General features: G+C 40.2%; 1 non-coding gene and 1 pseudogene across 1 annotated transcript; one reads left to right on the forward strand and one right to left on the reverse strand.

The window, feature by feature from the left end:
• LOC107730439 (basic leucine zipper and W2 domain-containing protein 1-A-like) overlaps positions 1-1,453 on the reverse strand; it is a 4,649-nt pseudogene extending 3,196 nt beyond the window's left edge.
• A 3,852-nt stretch (positions 1,454-5,305) lies between these two features.
• Positions 5,306-5,378, forward strand: trnar-ccu (transfer RNA arginine (anticodon CCU)). The gene has a single exon. It is a non-coding gene; the product is annotated as a tRNA-Arg (tRNA).
• Positions 5,379-6,982: the final 1,604 nt, after the last annotated feature.

Raw genomic sequence — 6,982 nt, forward strand, 5'->3', positions numbered from 1 at the left:
TTTTTTTAAGATCATTATTTTGTGTATTTGGTGTAACAGAATATGTTGACATGCTTTAATGTTCAAAAAACACATTATTTTTCAAATACTGTACATTATTGTAGGTCCTCTATGCCCCGCCTCTCTCAAACGCTTCGTTTTCTACAAAGTCCCTCCTTCCGACAAGCGCAGTCTGCTCTGATTGGCCAGCTGACCCAGTGCATTGTGATTGGCCGAACACCGCAAGCACTCGTCGGAAATGTAACGCCCCTTACCATAATCGCGAGCTTCATCTTTCAAAATAAATGTAAAGACAGAGCCCGAAAGGGGAACAGAGTCGCGTGACAGACACAGTGATGAAGCTGGTGTGTGTTTGCAGTACACAAGCCACGGTTAAGACAGCTGACTCCACTGTGATGTGTCCCTGTCTCTCTCTCACACACACACGCGTGCGCACGCACGCACACACACACACACACAGACATACACGATGCGCAAAACTCCGCATTTGAACAGTCAATAGCAAATACTTAAACTAATAACAAAACAGTAGCTGATTCAGAAGCGCCAGATTGTCATAGCAAAGTCAGAATTACCTCCTCTCCTAGGTTCACGAAACGGTCGTCCATAAAATGCATTGCTGTTCTGTTGTAAGTGATCTTAAAGATTCCTAAATGCATCTACTTCTGGTAGGCCAAATAAAGTGCTTTTGCTTTCGCACTTAAACACACAGCGTCTCCCTGACATGCTGCTTCTACACTAACTGCGGTTACTGAAACCATGCTTTCTTTCTTTGCGTGCACATTTGGGCTGTATTATGCAAATATTTCCACATAGTGAGGTAGATATGTGGGGGCGTGTTAGAACGAGCCGTTTTAGGGGGGCGTGGCAGAGTCTTAACTTTGATAAAGAATATCTCTTTGGTTTTGAGACTTTAGTCTTTGCAACTTCAGGGATCTTATCTATGCACAATCAGCTTGTAACACTCCTAAGAGAAAGAAAAACTTGAAATCGCATCATATGACCCCTTTAAAGTAACACCACATTTAGTATAAAAACAAGGAAATCAGAAAAAAGCCTAGCATGACCAAGTGTCAGACATACCTTCTTTGACCAAGTTGTCATTAAAGACGCTGCTAAGGATTGAAGCTGATAGGCTACCATTAGCCAGTAAAATGCCAGTGAGCATGGCAAGCTTGTTACGCTCAGACTCACTGAACCCTTTTAAAAACAGGAGCAGCTGGGAGGGGAACAAAAGTCACTTTGATTTTGAACTCAAGTTAAAGTGTTATAGGCTGAGATTTTAGGTTCAAATTACCTTTTTAATCTCCTCTTCAAAACCTTTCTCCAGGTACTTGTAACGCCTGATTAACTTGTTAAAAACCTACAAATCAGGCAAGATTAAGAGTTAATTTGATAATATTAACTCCATTAGACCCCATTTTTATCTTTAGACCCTGTTCTGGAAGCACATTGCTAATAGACCTACTAAGAAACTTTAGATAACTGAGCATATGCTTTCATGGTCTTAACATCTTCTGGTGTTGTGAAGAGACAGAAGTTAGTCCGAGTCATGTCGCCAGATAAGGCACCTCCCGGAGCTAATGGGAACAGAGTCACATGGAAAAGCTCTAGTTAAACTATGCTTCACAACCGAAACAAAGGAGATCCAAGAACTCAACACTCTCTTACCCAGCATTCCACCAGCCACCAGGATATCAAACAGGGTTTCTGCATAGCGACGATAATCGAGCTTGGCTCCAGAGGAATCTAGGAACTTGGCAACCGCCTCTAAATCAGTGCCAGTTTGATTTAATCCTTGTACAATGCTCTCCTGAAACTGTGTAGGGTCAAATATCTCCTTTTCATCTGTTGAAAAGGAAGGAGGCAGAAGAAAATGAGATGTAGTGTCCAGTAGAGTGCCTGGACTAGGGGTCACAAGTCCTAGGCCTCAGTAACTATACGTTTTAGAGTAAAGGCCAAAAGAACATTCATTAGCTTACTAACATCATTTCAAACATCTACTTAAATTATCTTATTTAGGAAAGCTGAATTATATTCAGCTAATTCTGGAATTTTGTAATGCTGCCAGATATTACACACAATTCAGCCAAGTAGTAACTACATAGTGAAATAGCGTTTTCAGAACATTTTCAAGGGCATATCGTAAGTAATGGTTCAGGGCAGGCTAGCACATGTGGCACATCAATGGCTGTTAAGTTTAACTTCCACTAAGGTATGCGTGACAACTTGCCCCGGTCCCCTTAAAAATAAAAACAAACCTCTCTTTCGAGTCTTAAAACACTGGCCTGTTAGCGTTGGCTTCCACTGCTTTTGATTTCTCATAAAAGACACCCTAAAAAAAGGAAACAGATAATGTTAGCGCAATTCACGTGGGTACAAAACTCGACGTACAGTTGAGAAAGACGGGAAAGGGCCATCTCGGAAAAGTTAACGTTACTCTCAACAGGGAAAAAAAAAAAAAACACGTCCATTGTGATAGTTGTAACAACTGAAAACTATCGAGAGTAAAACAGAATGAGTGAGAACACGAAAAAACTGGAAATATGTTGTTTTGATGTTCTTTTACATTTAACAACGTTTTAGGATTCATTGGCCGTTGTAACAACTGAAAACTATCGAGAGTAAAACAGAATGAGTGAGAACACGAAAAAACTGGAAATATGTTGTTTTGATGTTCTTTTACATTTAACAACGTTTTAGGATTTCATAAACCCTCTCAGCGTTTGACGCTGTTCAGTAACATGGTTCAGAAAGTAGGTTATTCGCTTCCACTCATTACTAAACATAAAATACGTTGTAAAATACGATTAAAAAAAATCTCAATAAGTTTTAAACATGAATCCCTGGGTCAATTACATTAAAGAAGGTATAAAATAAGCTCATGTTAAACATTTTACAAGAAGACAAAGCAACGCTTACCGAAATATATGAATAAAGACAACTGGTTCCAAGGAGTAAATCAACCGAATGTATAATCACAAGCACAACACACTTCACCTCACACAAACTCAGCACGAGTTTGATAAACCTTCAAAAAGGCTGGACTAGTTATACATTTTTTTTATTATTATAGTTATTATTATTATTTTAATTGACTAGTTTATTGAAATATTTAACTAAATCTATTGGGGAAAAAACAACAACATTGCTTGCGTTTTTTTGCTGAGTATCATATTTCATATGATATATGTTTATATGGCTCATAATATTGAATAATAATAATAATAATCACTTAAAGATGTATGATATTTACATATTGAAATGTGTTTTCTAAAAACGTTATTTGTAGGTTTACTTTACTTAAAAATATATATATATATATAAATAAGAGGCCTTTGGTAGTAGATTGTGTACATTTTTTTTTTTTTTAAACAAAGTTATAAGACTAAGTCGGTATTGTACATGCAGTGTACATCAACCACAAAAGAAAAGCAAATAGCTTACACAGCATTTTGTTTTCTAGTTTGACAGAACGTTCTGTACATTTAAAAACACACCCAGTGCTTCATGTGTTCTTTGCCATCTTTATTCCCAAAGGCAAAAAAATCAGAATGCTCTCATTCATCTGACACGCATGACCACAGACTTTAAACATGACACTTGTTCGGACTTTCTCAGCCTATAGTATCTTGGGCTCTGTTGCAGTTGTGTGAAAATGAGATGCAGCATCATAGCAGACTTAAACTTTATAGTCATGATAGAGTACCCATCCATGTGTACATATTTACAGTGGTGTGCAAAAGGTTTTGCCCGCTTCCTGTTTTTTTTATTTTTTGCATATTTGTCACACTTGAATGATTCAGATCAAACTAATTTTAATATTACACAAAGATAACCAGAGAAAATACAAAATGCAGTTTTGAAATAATGATTTCATGTATTAAGGGAAACAAGCTGTCCAAACCTGCCTGGCACTACGTGAAAAGTAATTGCCCCCTAAATCTAATAACTGGTTGTGCCATCCTTTGCAGCAACAACTGCAATCAAGTGCTTGCGATAACTGCAATGAGTCTTTCACATCGCTGTGGAGGAATTTTGGCCCACTCTTCTTTGCAGAATTGTTTTAATTCAGCCACATTGGAGGGTTTTCGAGCATGAATGGTCTGTTTAAGGTCATGACATAGCATCTCAATTGGATTTAAGTCTGGACTTTGACTTGGCCACTCCCCACTACCAGCACCATGTTTGACTGTTGGTATGATGTTCTTTTTATGAAATGCTGTGTTGGGTTTATGCCAGATGTAACGGGATGCACACCTTCCAAAAAGTTCAGCTTTTGTCACATCAGTCCTCAGAATATTTGCCCAAAAGTCTTGGGGATAATCAAGATATTTTTTGGCAAATGTGAGACGAGCCTCTGTGTTTTTTTTGGTCAGCAGTGGCTTTTGCCTTGGAACTCTCCCATGGATGCCGTTTTTGCCCAGTCTCTTTCTTATTGTTGAATCATGAACAGCTATTCTGTTTCTCATCTGTTCTTGAATTTATTTAGATTGCGGCATGATGTGTTGCTCTTTAAGCATGCTTCAATTTGTCAGACAGAGGAAGGGGGCAAAAACCTTTTCACGGCACTGTATGTACATGTATTTATTTATTTATTTATATGCCTTCATAATAAGATGGGCGCTTGCTCTCCCTGAATGGGCAATACATATATGGGCAATATTCTTGGTCACACTATTTACAAAGTGGTACACAACCACTGTGTATAGACCAACATTCAACTCAATTCAATTTAAGTTTATTTGTATAGCGCTTTTCACGATACAAATCATTGCAAAGCAACTTTATAGCAAATTAAGTTTCTACAATATTTAGTGGTAGCTTATCAGTGGTGACTGTCAGTTAATGTACATATGGCAGCGAAAAGCTCATAACGTTTGGCAGAGTAGCGCAGCGGAAGTGTGCTGAGCCCGTAACTCAGAGGTCGATGGATCAAAACCATTCTCTGCTAAGGCATTTTAACTTCTATACATGCCTGAGCCCCCCAAAAAGGGGCAATATCCACCACACAGGAGTGAAAACCTAAGGCCACTTGTTGCTCTCATAGCAGGCGTCCGTCCAGAAGTCTCTATCTGCATTTTTTTTTTAAATTCCACCTGAAAGAGAGGGAGAATTAATAAGACACTTCTATACTTGCCTGAGCCCCCCAAAAAGGCGCAATATCCAAAGTGTGGGATTGAAAACATAAGTCCACTTGTTGCTTTCATAGCAGGCGTTCATCGAGAAGACTCCATCTTATTTGTTTTAAAGACCACCTGAATGAGAGGCAGAATTAATAGGGCAAGTGAGCTACCCTGCGGCAGCCCCAGTGTCCTAATGGATAAGGCACTGGCCTCCTAAGCCAGGGATTGTGGGTTCGAGTCCCATCTGGGGTGGCTTACAGCAGAGTGGCGCAGCGTAAGCGTGCTTGGCCCATAACCCAGAGGTCGATGGATCGAAACCATTCTCTGCTAAGGAGCTTTAATTCTATACTTGCCTGAGCCCCCCAAAAAGGGGCAATATCCCCAGTGTGGGAGTGAAAACATAAGTCCACTTGTTAGCTGTCATAGCAGGCGTTCAGCGAGAAGACTCCATCTGGTTTGTTTTAAAGACCACCTGAATGAGAGGGAGAATTAATAGGGCAAGTGAGCTACCCCGCGGCAGCCCCAGTGTCCTAATGGATAAGGCACTGACCTCCTAAGCCAGGGATTGTGGATTCGAGTCTCCTCAGTGGTGGCTTACGTCAGAGTGTCGCAGCAGAAGTGTGCTGGGCCCATAACCTAGAGGTTGATGGATCGAAACCGTCCTCTGCTAAGCCTGTCGGTCTTCCACACGTGCCCAGGTCCTGCTTGAGGATAAGCTGCTTAAACTGTTGCAGTTTTCGAAAAATCTCCTCTATGACAGACTAGCCAGTAATGTGTGCCTAAATGTAAACACAGAACAGGTAGTTAAGAGTTTATTAATATCTTGAACGTACAGAAAGGCTCACTCTTCTTATAATTCTTATTGCTGTTTCAATACTTTACCCGACTCCCAGATCACACTGGTCAATGCAGTGAAAGGCCACATTCCATGTGTCAGTGAACAAAGAGAGCAGATCACACCAATGCAGTGAAAGGCCACATTCCATGTGTCAGTGAACAAAGAGAGAGGCGGTGTTTCAGTTTCCAATCTTGTGCTGTGTAGAGGAAAAGGGACTACACCATCATGTTGAAAATCAGAGGGGGGTGTTTATTTATTTGAGGAGTTTCTAGTATTTTTTTAGACAGTTGATTGCATTTTGTTAGTTATGATAAAGTGTGCATTTTGTTATAACCATCCTATGCGAACACTGTTTAACTTATATGCATGCCCAGGTCCTGCTCGACGAAAAGCTGCCATATTTCTAGGCTAAAACTGTCATAGTTTTCAACATATCTAATCTATGACCGAAAAGCTCATAACGTTTGGCAGAGTAGCGCAGCGGAAGTGTGCTGAGCCCGTAACTCAGAGGTCGATGGATCAAAACCATTCTCTGCTAAGGCATTTTAACTTCTATACATGCCTGAGCCCTTCAAAAAAGGGGTAATGTTCACAGCCCGGTCATGAAAACGTAAAGCCACCTGGCTCTTTGTTGTCATTCACCAAGAAAACTGTGTATTTTTTTTAAGGCCACCTGAAAGACATGAAGAATTAATAGGGCAAGTGAGGTACGCCAATACAGTTCCAGTGGTCTAATGGGTAAGGCACTGGTCTTCTCAGCTAGAGGTTGTGGGTTCAAGTCAGATCTGGGGTGGCTTCTAGCAGAGTAGCAACCCAGAGGTTGAAGGAATAGAATAGGGCACATCTTTTTAAGTGCCCAGGTCCTGATCAAAGTAAAGCTGCCACAGCTGCTAAACCTGTCGTTCTTTTAACAAATCTCATCTATAACAGACAAGCTATTAATGTGTGGTAAACGCAAGTCGCTTTGAAAGCTTCAATGTATTGGAGACTTGTCAGGTAAGCAGGGTGTCGCAGCGGA

This window comes from Sinocyclocheilus rhinocerous, unplaced genomic scaffold (genome assembly GCF_001515625.1).
Source record: "Sinocyclocheilus rhinocerous isolate Xijiao unplaced genomic scaffold, SAMN03320098_v1.1 scaffold4178, whole genome shotgun sequence".
NCBI classification, from domain to species: domain Eukaryota; kingdom Metazoa; phylum Chordata; class Actinopteri; order Cypriniformes; family Cyprinidae; genus Sinocyclocheilus; species Sinocyclocheilus rhinocerous.